The sequence below is a fragment of the Dipodomys ordii genome, unplaced genomic scaffold (genome assembly GCF_000151885.1).
Source record: "Dipodomys ordii isolate 6190 unplaced genomic scaffold, Dord_2.0 Scaffold74, whole genome shotgun sequence".
Lineage (NCBI taxonomy): Eukaryota > Metazoa > Chordata > Mammalia > Rodentia > Heteromyidae > Dipodomys > Dipodomys ordii.
This window is the reverse complement of record NW_012267290.1, coordinates 1,922,965-1,938,271: the sequence shown is the minus strand read 5'-3', so window position 1 is coordinate 1,938,271 and position 15,307 is coordinate 1,922,965.

The window sequence follows — 15,307 nt, the reverse complement described above, 5'->3', positions numbered from 1 at the left end:
CAACCAGAGATGATTGTTGGAGCAGCAGCAATCATATTGGAAGTATGCGAATGAGAATTCCCTCATGGAGTCCTCATGCCAACCAGCGCCTACTGCATCCATCCCTTCCTTCCTTCCTTCCTTCCTTCCTTCCTTCCTTCCTTCCTTCCTTCCTTTCCATATGTCTTTCTTTCTTTCTTTCCTTCTCTTTTCTTTCTTCTCCTTCCTTCCTTTCTTCTTTCTTCCTCTTTCTTCTTCCTTCCTTTCTTTCTTCTCCTTCCTTCTCCCTCCTTCTCATTGTTGTTGTTGTTCTTGTTCTTCTTCCTCCTCTTTCCCCCTCCTTCCCTTCTCCTCTCCTCCCTCTTTCCCTCCCTCCCTTCCTTCCTCTCTTCCCTCTTCCACCTCCTTCTCTTCCTCCTTCTCTTCTTCCTCCTCCCCCTTCTCCTCCCCCTCCTCCTCCTCCTCCTCCTCCCTCTCCTTCTCCTTCTTCTTCTTCTTCCGGAATGGAACCCAGTCTCCTGTGCCTGTGAGGCAAGCGCTCACCTGGAGCCAATGCCTGTGGGCTTTGACTTTTGAGGCCCTAGTTGGGTCATACGAGGTAGCGAGCGAGCGGGCTGGTCAGGGAAAAGGGATTCTAAGTCCACAGAAGCAAAGTGATTTTCCAGAACCAGGAAGTGAGGGCGTCAGGCTTCAGGATGTCTCCCCGGCCACTCACGTGAGCAGCGCCATTACTTCCTGTTGGGCCCTGAGAAAGTGACAGTCTGTCAGTCATCTTGGAGGCTCTGCCAGGTCTGGGGGAGGGCTGAGGATGGGGCGGGGGTGAGGGGGTGGGGGGGGAAGCTGCTCATGAACACAGAAGGACAAGCCATCTGCCGTGTCTGCTTCTTGCGCACCAAGTCAGGTTCTGAGAGCCTGCACCCCGGGGACTCATGCGGACCCCAGCCTCCCCAGGGAAGCATCGGCCTTGCCCCTGGTCCAGCCAGGCCCCTGGAGCCGGGAGCAGTGAGATAATCCAGGGTCAGCCATGTCTGAGTGTTTCTAAGTGATCATGCATCTATCCACTTGGAAGCGTCTGCTTAGTGGCCAAAGCCCGAGGTGCAGAGATGGCCACGGGCCTTGGGAGACACAGCGCTGACTTTCACTGCGGTCAGTGCAGCAGGCCACGCCCAGATCTGGCTTTGCTCCATTCCTGCCCTGAGCGTCAGAGCCCCAGGCCAGCTCCGTGCTTTGTACCCCTCACTCAGACTTCCAGAGAGAAAGAGAGACAGAGAGAGACAGAGACAGAGAGGCCCACCTGTCCTGGTCTTGACTTAGTTCTCCTGTCCCTGAGACCCTGGCTGGGCTCATCCCATTGGGCTGTTCATGTGGTTCTTGATATCTCCACTTAGAATCAAGCCTCGTAGGCAGAGCTTGTGAGTTCTTGCCCTGCAAAGATTTTGGGGGGTCATCTCAAAACTTGTTACCAGTCATGTGGCTGGAGATCGGGGTGCCTTTCCTCTCCAACTATAAGGGCACTGGCTTTTTACATCCTGGGGCCGACATAACCAGCGGCATTTAGGAGTCTGTCGCCCTTTGTCACAAGGCCTGGCCTGTGCCTGTTAGGGTACTGAGCAGCCACCGGATGCCAGTGTCAGTGTCACCTCTTTCCCACAGCGGCAGCTAAAATGTCTCCAACCCTTGCCACATGCTCCCGGGGCACAAAGGAGATTTCCTGTCCTTAGAGAGAATGGAGTCCCCTAGTTTCCCATAGGTGTGCCAGAGTAAACCCAAGCCGTTGATTTTTGTGTGGCCTGAGAAGCGCTGTCCAAAGCGAGCGGGTTATGAGCACAGGTAGTGAGCATGCATGGACACTCTTCCTCCTCGGTCCCCGGGTCTCCATGTCCCCTGTGCCTCGCTGCTTTCTTGGGGTGGTGGTAAACAATCAGGCACTTCTTCTTGGTTTCCCCCCTCAGAAGGCCGTGTTCCGGGCTGGCATCACTTGGAATGTGGCAACCCAATGCTTGGAACTCCTGGGAGGCCTTGGCGCCTGACAGGCTCCCCGCAGCCACAGCTGCACCCAACGGCCTTCACCAGTGTCCCCTTGGGCAGAGGGCCGGGTGTAGCCTGTAAACCCATAAAGCTAATTATTCTCCCTGCAGATGGCGGCCCCAGCTAATCCTCTTGGGTTTGTCATAATCCAGCTCTCCTGTGGGGACACTTTGAGAGTGTCGGCTCTCAGGCAGCTGGCCGGACCCTCTACCCAGAAAGAACCACCCTGACCTCCGCCAGAGGAGGCTGGCCAGGCCCGTGGACAGGGGCCCGCTCCAGCTGGAGAGAGAGAGGGCAGGGATGTCCACCTCGGCCTGACCTTCCCCACAGAACAGGACGCGCCCTGGCTGGGGGACCCCGGGGAGCCAGGCCATGCCTGTGTGCTCCAGGGAGCACGGTGAGTCAATGCCTGCCTGTGACAGGCCGCGAGGGGCCTGGGCTCTGGGAGATCCCAGCACAGGTGCTGCTGGTGGTGGTGTAGGCCGGGCCTCTCCCCCGCGGCCTGCTGGGTGGTTGGGAGCAGGTCGTGTTCAAACACAGCTCTGCTGCATTTCAGGTTCCTGCACGTTGATGGACAGGTTGTGAGTGCCACAGCCTATCTGGTTCTCCTGGGTCTGGAGGGTGAACGGTGTGGTCCCTGGGGCCAGCAAGGGCGACTCTCTTCTGGGGACAGAGGGCCCCACCTTGGGCCTTGTGAGTGGGCAGGGCTAGCGGCTGCAGGGTGAAGGGAAGGGCCTGGTTTTGCTCTCAGACGATCCCGATACCAAGCAGAAGTCTCCTGGCTATGGGTACAGTGAACACTTGTTTTGGGGGAGTCTCTGCCCTTGCGTGGAAGGGGGGGCGGGGTTCTGTTTGCCCTCACTGAATTTTCTGTGCCAGCTTTGGGGGTAACCTTTGTGCCCTTCTCTACGGCAGAGGAGATGGAGGTATAGAGAGACTAAGCATTGGAAGCTGGGTCTGCTCCTGTTGTGTGGTCAGGACACTGCTTAAGTTGTCCTTACAAGTGCCATCCTTCTGCACAGGCGTTGAGCAGTGAAGAAGCCACGCCCCGGGGCCGTGAGGGCTCGTGGTCTGTGTGCAGAGGGACGCGGACCGTTCCAGCATGGGTGCTGCGCCATGCGGAGACTCCGCTCTGCACTTGACCACAGGCCCCACGGCAGGAACTCCCGCCCCCCTCCCTGAGGGCGCCCCCTGCAGGGGGAGTCCCTCCCTGCACTCTGCTGCTCCTGACCAGCCAGGGCAAAGGCTCCCAGAGGGCTTCCCGCAGGAGTGTGAGCTACCTCGTTCTTTCTTTACCCTCTTATAGACACTTGTAGAAATCCTCTTACAAATCAGGTGACCTCAGATAGACCTGCTCTCTACTTCTAACTGAGGAGGGAAGGTGTTCTCAGTACCTCAGTGTTTCTGTGTGTGTGTGCACGTGCACGTACACACACTTGTGCATATGGGTTGTCTGGGCGTGAATGTGCGTGCGTGTACACGTGTTGGTATGCTCATTTTGGAGTGGGAGAAGCCATGTAGGGGGACCCCTGGGTCACACCCACACGCAGCCCCACACTGGCTGGCTGTGTGGTGCTCTGCTGTCCGTCTGGGCTGTGATCTCCCAGGGAGAGCAGCCAGGGCTCGGACTGCATGAGCTTCCATTCTTTCCGGCTCCTCGGCCCAGGCAGGCAGTGTTCAACAGCTTTCTCAGCTCTGTGCTCAGTAAGCCCAGTCCTTCTAACCTTTCCCTATAATACACATTTTCCAATCCTTTAATCATCCTGGTTATTTTCCTCTGAACTCCCTCCAGGAGACATGTGTCACCGGATAAGTATGTCGTATAAATTAGTCAGTAAATCAATCTGTCAACAATCGTTCTTGAGCAAGCACTGTGCGGCTTGCTGGAGGTGCCGAGCTGATAGAACCCAACCACAGGGGAACAACAAGGGCTTTCACCCTGCTCCAGGCCTCGGTTCACGTGTTCAGCCAGCCCTGGCCTGCAGGACACATGGGGTAGGATGCCACCATTCCCCAAAGTTGGAGGTCTGAAAACTGTACACAAACAACCACCGGGCACCTGGTCTGTTGTGCTTGGGCCCATGAGGGTAATGAGGGTACCATGGCAGAGGCTGGGGCAAGAAAAGCGTAAGGGGTCAGAAACAAGTAGAGCCCAGAGCCCCGAGCCGGGCACAGGGACTAGCCAACCTCAGGGCTGCCGATGGGATCTTGGTGTGGGCTTCTTGAAAGATTTAATTTCCTGGCACAGCATGATCAACAAGAAAGGGAAAGAGCTCAGCAAACTTGGAATCTGAAGAGAACCATCATCACTACTCAGGAGGCACATGAACCTCGCACAAGTCATCCACTTTCTGAGCCTAGGATTCTCGAAGGCAGCGTGGGGTGAGGGTGCTGTGGAGAGGAACATTTTTCAGAGACGACAGACATCTCCTACAAGTGTGCCGGGTACAGCAGGTGTTCAGGGCATATCCTCGCCCTGCTGTGGACAGTTTCCGGAGCCCAGCAGCTCATCCCCATGCAGGTGCGTACTGGCAGCCCCGCCACGCACGAGCTGGATTCTAACCATGTGTAATGTGACGTGTGTAATGGAACGGTCCTGGTTCACAGGGCCTGCAGATCCTAAAATAGTTTCCTTTTACCTGAAAGACAGGCTTTTGTTTACAATGTGCCCTGTACTTTGTGATTGTACTGTCTTTCTGGTACTCGCAGTGCATTTACATTCCTTTTTATTGTAGCTTCAGTTTATTGTACAGCAGAGTACTTGATCTTGAGTAAGACCATGGCCAGGAAATTTTAGACAAATTGGAAGACAATTGGAGTGCAAAGTAGCACTTCTCAAACTTGAGTAGACATCAGAACCACCTGGAGATCTTAGTGAACTGCTCACCACGGAGCCGTGCCTCTTGTACTCAGGGGCCCTGGACTAGACAGTTTAACATTTCTAATAAGTCCCCAAGGGGATGCTGGGGCCGGTGGCCTGAGGAGCACAGATTCAGAAGAGCAGCCCCACAGTGGCATGGAGCCTGGCCAAGCGAGTCAAACCTGAGCCTGCTTCCTTGACTATAAATGTTTACCTTATAGACTAGACTATTATCTCAAGGTAACAATTAGATGAATTATTATAGAGCACTTTGTAAACTATAAAATGCCATGTAACTATTAGTATGGTAATGCTCCCCATCAGCTTCAACTTACCTATAAAATCAGGATAATGATAGTTATTTTTATGAAAATTAAGTGAGGTGAAACACACAGAACTTCAAAGTCTCGTTCTCTTGACTTCACTAAGCCTCAATTTCCCCTTGTGGCTGCCAGGGATCCATCTTGTTTGCCAGCCCTGGTCACATGGCGGCTCATTATAGATGTGGATAATACAGGATTGGGTTTAATACCCTGGCTGGTGCTGCTTTATGTCATGTGGTTAAAACCACATTGGGGCTATTACCACTAGTGGAAAAGGCAGAGATTTTTTTTTGGTCTTTTCTTTTATGGAACTTAGGATCGAACTCAGGATGTTGCATTTACTAGGCAAGTACTTTGCTACTGAGCTACACCCCAGCCCAAGGCAGCTAGTTTATTTGGTGGAAAGGCTCAGAGAGGTGGACAGATTAGCCAAAGGCGAGAGGAAGCAAGGGTTGGCTACCACATCTAGGTCCACGGAGGTTGTAGCATTGCCTTAATCTACTATTCTTAAATATCACCGTTGTCTGCATAGAATGGGTTGGAGAGCAGCCCAGAAACTGAGCCAAGGGCTGCTGTCCTCTGGAAGGGACAGCTTCAGGGAGGCCACGGCTGCCTCTGTGGTCACAGGCTTTCAGAACGGCCGCCTGGTCCAGCTCGTTTCAAGTCTAGAGACATGGCCCGGCCTGAAGTCCCCGAACCCTCACTTCCCTCAGGAGACGGGCACCAGGTGCCAGGCTCCGCCTCACTACCTGTGTGCCAGCTTCCTTGGATGGATTGGGGCTGAACTGGACGGGGCAGGAGAAGAGCAGGAGCTCTCCCCGGAGGCAGAAGTGAGCGCTCTCCCTCAGGACCCAACATGGGCTCGCTTGCAGGCTAAGCCAACACCCTTCTGCGGAAGGGGCAGGAAGGTTCACCCCCCCCCACTTCCCTACCATGTCCTCTACCTGCCCCTGGCCAAATCTGCCATCATGATACAGACTGCACCCAGTTTTACTGCTCTGGCCTTGTAAATCAGTTTTTGTAACATGCTAGTTGCTTCCATCCTCTGAATTTCCATGGATCTATCAACACATTTATGGAACTTGGATGCTTTACCGCACACCACCACTTGCCCAGGTGAGAGGAACCTGTGAGGCTCCAGGCAAAGAAGGAATGTTTTTCTAGAAACCACAGCGGGTGGTTGGTTATAGGAGGATCTTCTCCATCCTGGAGCTGGCATTGTCTCTGCACAGGCAAACAAGACCACACTCCAGCAGGTCCAGGCTCCGTTGAAAGAGACTGATGGGAACACCTCCTCTTCCTCCTCTTTCCTCTTCTCCTCCAACTCCTTCTTCTCTCCTCCTCCTCCTCCCCCACCTCCTCCTCTTCCTCCTCCTCTTCTTTTTTCTTCTTTTTTCTCCTCCCCCCTTTTCCTCTTCCTCCTCCTTTTTTCGCTCCTCATCTTTCTCTTCCTTCCAAGACATGACCATAAACACATTGCCCTCTGAGAAGCTGCAAATCCACCTCTCATTTCTGGTCTTGTCTTCCAGTAGTCCATGGCAGACTGGCCGTCCTAGGCAGATGGTAGTCAGCAGAAGTGAGCTGACTTTGTTTACCTATTGTGTACCAGGTACTTTCAAATACATGCTGTCATTGTGCAACATGGGACGTTGAAGTATCATTTTGCTTTTCAGATGAGGAATTTGAAGCTTGAGGTCCTGGTTAATTTATCTCTAATTATATAACCAATAAGGGGACACCCAAAACGTTTGTACTGGCCTGTGTGACTGGGAGCTTCGTTGCGCCTTATTTGCAGCTCACCATCTGAAGGAAACTGACTTTCCTCGGAACGTTGATTGTGGTTGGCTGCTGCTCTGCTCGCCTCTGGAACACTTCCAGCTTTCTTCCTTTCACTGAAGTCACTGAGAATCTCTTTCAGGTTTGGTGAGTGTAGAAAATTCTTTTTTTTTCTTTGGGGGGGTCCGGTTGTGGGGCCCGAACTCTGGGCCTGGGCGCTGTCCCTCAGCTCTTCAGCTCAAGGCTAGCGCTCTACCACTTGAGCCACAGCGCCACTTCTGGCTTTTTTCTTTTTGCTTATGTAGTGCTGAGGAATCAAACCCAGGGCCTCAGGCTTGCAAGGCAAGCGCTCTACCACTGAGCCACCTTCCCAGCCCCAGAGTGTAGAAAATTCTTGTGTGACCCAAACACAGCTTCCTGCCTGGTGGCACATCTCAACTGCTGACACTACAAAAGAGGCACTATGCTGGAATTAAAAAAAATTAAAAACCCAATTATCTGCTAAAACTTCCCTAAATGACCCAAAGGAGGTAATTCCATATGGGACATCTAACAACTTCCTAAAAGCTTCTAATTTTGTTCTTCCCATAATCTTTATTTTTGTTTGTTTGTGAGACTCAAACTTGGAATCTGATGCTTGCTTTTGTTAGGGGGTGGGGGGTAAATAGGTAGGTTTAATTAGGTAGCTGATGAAGAAACACCATGTGGTATTCAGGCAGGAAGAGAAGTTTATTTTATTTTACCAAACTGCTGCTCTGCCCTGCTTGGTGGAGAGTTGCATGGCAGAAGGGGTGGGCTGAGGTTTTAAGGGGGGAGGGGGGCAGGAAGAAGGTACAGACAGGTGAGGGAAGGTGTGACCACATCAGATGCGGGTGTGGCCTCAGGGCCTGGGACCCTCCCTCAGTCGGATGGGAGGCATGGCAGGGGTCAGCCCAAGATGTGCCCTTGGAGGAGGGGGAGGTGATGGCCCAGGTATGCCAGTTAGCTAGATGACACAGGTACTGGGCAGAGACTTAGCTAAGAGGGGGCGGCTGCAGACCTTACAGCTTTTGCTCATTGGCAAACACCTTCAAACCCCTCCTGTTATTGCCATAGGTGTGTCCTCCCACTTTCAATCTCCCAATTATTTTTGTCCTACATAAATTTCTTCAGGCTTTACCTGCCTGCCTGACTTCTATCCTTTTTTCTCCTTCCTTCCTTCCTTCCTTCTTTCCTTCCTCCCTCCTTCTTTCCTGATTTTTAAACATTTTAGTAGCATATATTAGTTGTATAAACGGGTTTAATTGTGATATTCCATACATTCATACAATGTGCCCTGATCAAATTTGTCCCTTTTCACTCCCCCATTCCCTCTATTTAAAGCAATTTTAACAAATTCCATTTTATACATGTGTATAAAGTACTTCAACCATTTTCACTCCCTTCCCCTCTCCTTTTGCTCTCTCCTGATGCTTCCACATTTCAGAGAAAACATACAATATTTGTCTTCCTCAGTCTTGTTCATTCCAATTAACATAATGACCCTTGTCTTGAAAACAATATAATTTTATCCCTATTTTGGCTGAATAATGCTTCATTGTGAACATATGCCCTATTTTCTTTATCTAGTGGTTGGCTGGGGAGAAACATGGCTGATTTAATGTTTTAGCTATTTTGAATAGTGCTCTACAAACATGGATGTACAGGTATCTCAACTGTATGTTGACTGGCATTCATTTGGATAAATGCCCAGGATTGGTACAGCTTGTACTTGTCTTTATCAGTGATTTATGTTTCTACTAGGCACAAATGGTTGAATATTGTTTCATGAATCAGTCTACCAGCTGTGTTTTTTGAATGGAAATTTGAAATCATAAACATTCCTGCCATAAATAGTGGTAGGAATGATACATATTAATAAAAGGTATGCAATAATTCCCACTATTTTGTTGTTATATAGTACTTGATTTTCCCTATTCATGTAGATATATTTCTCTATTCATCCAATGAGATTTGTTTTTCCCATATTTTTATGGTTGTGTTTATCTTTCTCTTTGTTGTTGAATTCCTTTATCATCTGCAGTGCTTGTTTAGTGACTATAAATTGCTTTAGTTTTTTTTTTTACCATGGAAGTTTTTTCTTTCTTCTTCAATTATGAATACTAGCTGTACTGGATAGAGTAATTTAAATTAGCAGTTATTTTCTTTCAGAGCTAGAAATACATTGATTCATATTCTCCTTAATTTTAGGTTTCAATTGGAAGATGTGCTGTTATTAAGCCTTCTGTTATCCTGATGAGTCTGCCTTTATAGGTGACCCTGTGCTTCTCCCTTGTAGCTCAAGTATTCTTTCCTTTTCTCCAATAATGAATGCTTTAACCATAATATACAGGAATTTTCCATTCTGATCTTGTCTGTTTAGAGTCTTAAAGGTCTCCCGTGACTAGATAAGAATTCTTTCTCAAGATTTGGGAAGTTTTCTGCTATTACTCTATGGCTTCAGCTTTCCCTCCTCCTCCTCCTCCTCTTCCTCCTCCTCTTCCTCCTCCTCCTCCTCCTCCTCCTCCTCACCTTCCCCCTCTTTCTTTTCCTTTTCCCCTTCTTCCTTTTCCTCCTCCTCCTCCACTTCCACCTCCACTTCTTCCTTCTCTTTCTCCTCTTCTTCTCTTTTTCTTCTCTGCCCAAGATTTCTAAGTTTGGTCTTTTAACTAGAGCCTCAGCATTTTTACATATCTCCATTCTTTTTTCTTTATCTTTAGCTGATTATCCGATTCTGTATACATTCTCTTCAAGTATTGATATTTTCCCTTCTTTTTGTGGGTTGATTTTTTTTTTTGGGTCCGGTCGTGAGGTCTGAACTCTGGGCCTGGGCACTGTCCCTCAGCTCTTCAGCTCAAGGCTAGCGCTCTACCACTTGAGCCACAGCGCCACTTCTGGCTCTTTTCTTTTTGCTTATGTGGTGCTGAGGAATCGAACCCAGGGCCTCAGGCATGCAAGGCAAGCGCTCTACCACTGAGCTACCTTCCCAGCCCTTTCCCTTCTTTTTGATCCACTTTACTGGAGAGACTTTCGACTGAACTTTAAAAAAAAATTGAATTGTAGGGCTTTTTGTTTCCATAATTTCAATTTGGTTTGTTTCTGAAAGTTCTAGACCCTTATTGAACTCATGTTTCATATCGTGTAGTCTTCCTTCTTTCCTTTAGCTGCTGCTTTACATCCTCTTTGAGTTCATTCACCTATTTATTTCTATCCTTTTGACTTCACTTGGTGGTTCATATTCTCTGGACTTATTTACCTATTTATCTGCTTTCTCTTTGATTTTTCTGAGGTGACTATGCATACCTCTTTCATTTCAATGATCGTTTCTATCCTTTGAGTTCAATATTTGCAACTTTTAGTCCACTATCATTCAGATATCCTTTGTTGTATGATTGTTGACTTTCTGAGGTATTATGTCACCTTGTTTTTCATGTTGTGTGTGTGTGTGTGTGTGTGTGTGTGTGTGTGTGTCTGCGTGTGTGTGTGTGTGTCTGCAGTAGGATTGGTTCATCTGAGTTCTAGGCGTTGGTCAAAAATTTTAAATTACTTAAAGTCTTTCAGTCAAATTTTCTCTATATTTTGGAATGTCTGGGCAGTGACAGAGTTGTTGTAGCACTCAGCAACAACAGAGTTACCAATTCAATACCAAAGCTGATATTTACCTGAAGTTTAAAAAAGTGGCTTTGGGCTGGGAAGGTGGCTCAGTGGTAGAGTGTTTGCCTTGCATGCATGAGGCCCTAGGTTCAATTCCTCAGCACCACATAAGTAGAAAAACCTGGAAGTGGTGCTGTGGCTGTAAATGGTAGAGTTCTGGCCTTGAGCTGAAGAACTGAGGGCCTAGAGTTCAGGCCCCATAACTGATCCCCCCCCCAAAAAAGTGGACTTATCATCCATACCACCAATCAGGTTATATATGAAAGGGACAAACATTTTATAAAGTTTTTTAATAAGCATTTTCTAAGCAGGAGCTCAGAACACATTTGTGTAAGAATTAAACATTAGGTAGTAAAAATAGGGAAGTTGAGGGGAGACATGAAGAAGGAAGATGGGAGAAAAGGGGTGAAGTTTGTGGACTGAAGGTCAATGAAGTAATAGTATGCAGAGACATAGTTCAATTATTGTAGAGAAGGATGCTGTAGTCAAAGACTGCAAAGGATAAAAAACTAAAGAACAATCAATTAAACCTTTAAAAAGGAGATAGAACAAATCACCAATAGAGGAATTTGTGAGAGACCAGTAGGAAAAAAAAATCCGTTTTCCTTGTTGAGAAGAGTGTGTGCCTGCTGAACTCTGTCAGTGCTGGTGATCCTCCTCTCCAGCCTCAGGTCCTCGGCTTGTCATCTGCCAGTCTCCTGTTGTGGTTACGCATGTCTCCCCTTTAGGATGTCCAGGTAACCTGAGTTGATGTATGGTTCTGTCATGGTTCTGATAGAACAGCTGAGGCAGTTCCTGGCCTGTAAAGTAGCAGCGGAATAGGTGGGTGGGTCTCCAAGCAGCCTGTCGTCCAGGGAGCACTCTGTTACATGCCCCCATTCTCATGTTGGAAGCCTGCACCTTGCTCTGCTCAGTGTATTCAGTGGCAGGTTTGGCTTTGTGTGCAGGCAGCCTTTCCCTTTTCAGCCTCAGCCTCATTTGTTTCATTTGCAAAAGTCAAGGGTGAATAGCACTTGTCACCTGTATACACACACACACACACACACACACACACACACACACACACACACACACACACATATTGTTGGGTTGGAGGGTGGATCTAGAGCCATTGCCAACTGGATTGCTTGTTCCCATATTCCCCATATTCACCCTTTGTCATGGAAGCTCATGGCAGTGGCAGGGTCAGAGACCCAGTCATCAAGTAGCTTCAGCGACTACTGGAATGGAGGCAGGCAGTGGTAGAGAGGCTTTCCCTTAGCCTGGATCATTGAATGTCTACATCCTTGTATCTATATGCTGGGCTAGGTGATGCTCTTAGGGATGCAGCCAGCACAGGGAAGTCCACCAGAAGTCCTCCCTGGCTGCTTCTTGAACTACATGGAGTCCATGGGCCCTCATGTCAGAACAACACAATGAGGAGGACAAGAAAACAGAGTGTAGGCCTGGCACCACTCAGCTGTACATCCTGTCAATTCACTCTAAAATCCTCTAGCCTGTCTTCAAATGTTATCCCAAGGTAGATTTATTTTTGTTTAGCTTTGAATTAGAATTAACTAGATGCAAGGGTTGTCTAAGTGCAATCGAGTCAAGCTTTCTCTGAGGTCATGAAATAAACTCACAATAGCATGACCAATGACATGTTTTATTAAAGATGTCTAAATGTTCCCAAGACACAAATGGAAAGTGGCAGAACTAGTAGAACTAGTAAAACTCTGTCTGTCGAAATGCATGGGCATTGGACATTCTGTCTCTCTCTCCTTTGCCCCCAGCCCATGCATGAATCTTCCCTATGAAGAGGGGTGTGTGGGCCAGAAGCGATATGCACCTGCTCTCTCAAAGGGCAGAGGTGAAGGCCCCAGGCCCCAGCAGCCTACCCGTGGCCTCTCCTATAATCTACTAAGCAGCCAATGGATTTTACCTGCATTCCTCCGAGTGGCCATCTTCTTTGCTTGTCCTCAGCAGGGAAGTTCCAACTATTCCAATCCTCAAACAATCTGAGCAGACATTTTAATCTAATTTTGTGAGAAGAAGAATCTCAAGGGAATGAATGGTTGCAATTCTCCCTTTAATTCTCCCATTGATACTGTCTTAAGCTCCTGCTTGAGGCAGGAGCTTAAGCTCCCTAGTTGGGGGGGGCATTCAGACTTCTGTACACACTGCTGTCATCAAGGCCAACCTGTTTTGCTACTCGGTCAGCCTTGGAGGGTGTCACACATGTCCGTGGGTGCTCAGAGTGTGCTTTGGGCTAAGCACAAGCAAATTTAGCCAATAGCAACCCGTTCACTTGCGTCCTGGTGTGAGCCAGGCCCACTATTAGCAACGTGGCACCTGGCAACGTGTAAACAACACAGGCCTTTTCCCATTGCTCTTTCTTGCCGGGCCTTGGGGCATGCTTTCTCCATGTGTGGTTGGACCGGGAAGGCTGCTCTGCCCCTGAGCCCCCCGGGGTTGCTGGCAGGAGAGAGGCTATCCCAAGAAGCAGCTCCTTATCAGGAGGATGCAGAGTCCCGAAAATCCCCCACCCCCAGAGTTTGTGTTTCCTTTTGGATCTCAGAGCATCTTTTGATCTTGAACCGAATCCATTTTCCCCCCTCTCTCTTCCTACTTCCCCACTCTCTTTCCCCTCCTCTACCAATTTAGGGAAATAAATTCCTGTGTGACAGATAAGTTGTCATGAATAACAGCTAACAGCTGCATTAACTCTTTCTTGGCAGGAAAGCTTAGCTGAGCCACAACCAACAGAGCATTGAGCCTGTGCCCAGCAGGTCATGTGGTAGTAACTGTAGGTAGGTTCTCACTATGTAGCTCAAGCTGGCCTGGATACCAAATCCTCCTGTTTCTCTCTGCCTCCTAAGTGCTGGAATTACTGGCATAAACCATCATGCCTAGCTTAACTGTATTTTTATTATGATATTCCCCCCCCATTTTATGCCCAATACAACGTAGAGGTTTTTTCTAGCCCTTAAAAATACTCACACACACAGCAAGTGTGATTACATCTTTTGTCTGATTGGCTTGGTTTGAGAATATTAGGTAAATTCTGAGATCACAAAACTTGGCTCTGGGGCAGGAGAATCCTGCTAGCCCTGTGTTCATGGCTGGGTGAGGGACTAGGGAGGGGTCTGCGGGAGGTTCTTCTTCAGAGAGGAGGCCTTGGAGAATCACAGGGCAGGAGCAGCTCCCTCTCCACCTTCCCTGGGTGGGGAAGACCCCTCAGTCTTCCCTTTACCTGTCTCTGCCCTGTGAAGTTGCTACAGAGGTCAGCTCTGTCACCTGACAGAGCTTGGTACATCGAAACCTGTAGCCCATGTAGACAGACTCTGCTGTCCAAGCCTCAAGTTGTCTGGGGCCAGAGACATGTGGACAGGCCGAGTCTTGTCTTGTTCCAGCTCTAACCAGGAGACTGACGGACCACCCCCCACCCCCCTCCCCCGCCCCCTGGCATCCCGGGCACCTGAGCTCAGGCAGTCCTGGACATGGAGTCACAGTAGGTTCTGACACTCTGCGGGCATGGAGCCTGCTCAGAGCTACCTAATCTCAGCTAAGAACTTTCTGATTGCTTGACCACTGACCTCCAGCAGCTGGATTATCAGATGTGGCTTTGGGGAATAGGCTTGTTTATAATGCAAAGACAAAGGGAGGAAGCTGAGAGCAGTTGAAACAACAGCCCTTCCTGTGGCCCCAGGCTTTTCTTCCAAGGGGATCACTGTGAAGGAGGCTCTTTGAGCCAACAGGACCCAGAGGTGTGAATCCTAGGATGAGGAGAAAGAAGTCAGGGTCTAAGGGTCAGTGGATCCCACCACAACCAGGGTGTTCATTTGACAGAGAATGCATTTCAGTCCAGGGAGCTGACCATGTATCCAAGGTTGCCACCAGCTGAAGGGAAGCAGGGGACTGGGAGGAGGTCTGGTAGTTATCTCCATGCTGGACAAATGCAGACACTGGAAGTCCTGGAGCTCTTAAGCTATTGCGGACTAGGTTTGGACAATAGCAGGACCCACCGCAGTGCTGAGTCCAAGAACTCATTTACAAATGAGGAAACCGAGGCCGAGGGAGGAGAAGCACCCATCCACATTCAAACAGCACTTAGGGTTCTAGTACAAAACAGATCGCTAAGAAGTGTTCATAAACAGAGAGCCGACAGGCCCCAAGCCTTACGCACCCGGCTCTTCACCTCTGCAATGAATGCACTTGTCCATCTTTGCTACTGTGATCAGATGGGGGTTGTCCGTGTCTGTGGACTCCTGCAGGGACCTAGAGAAGGCTGCTAGCTCATGGTCAGCACACTGTACGCATAGGACGTTCTACTGAGGTTCTACCAGGTTGTAAGAATCATACAGAGAAGCCCGTCATCCGCCAGCGGCCCCATCCGCCCACAGCTCTGCTTCCCACGTCAGCAGTGCTGTTTCTGCCCCTCATCCCTCCAGGTGCTGGTCTCCTGTGGTGGCAGCTCCTGCCACCCCACCCTTCCTTGTTGGACGCATTGGCTGCGGAGTGCCCAGCACTGTCTGTGCCTCTCGCATAACTGTCTTACGCTAACCTTTGGTATTGGCCCTCATGTTCAGAGCGACCCCTCAGGCAACCCGGTACCTCCAGCTTTGGGGGATCCCAGCCTAGCCGGCCAGAAGAGTGAGAGCAGGTGTGTCACACAGCAGTGTCCACCCCA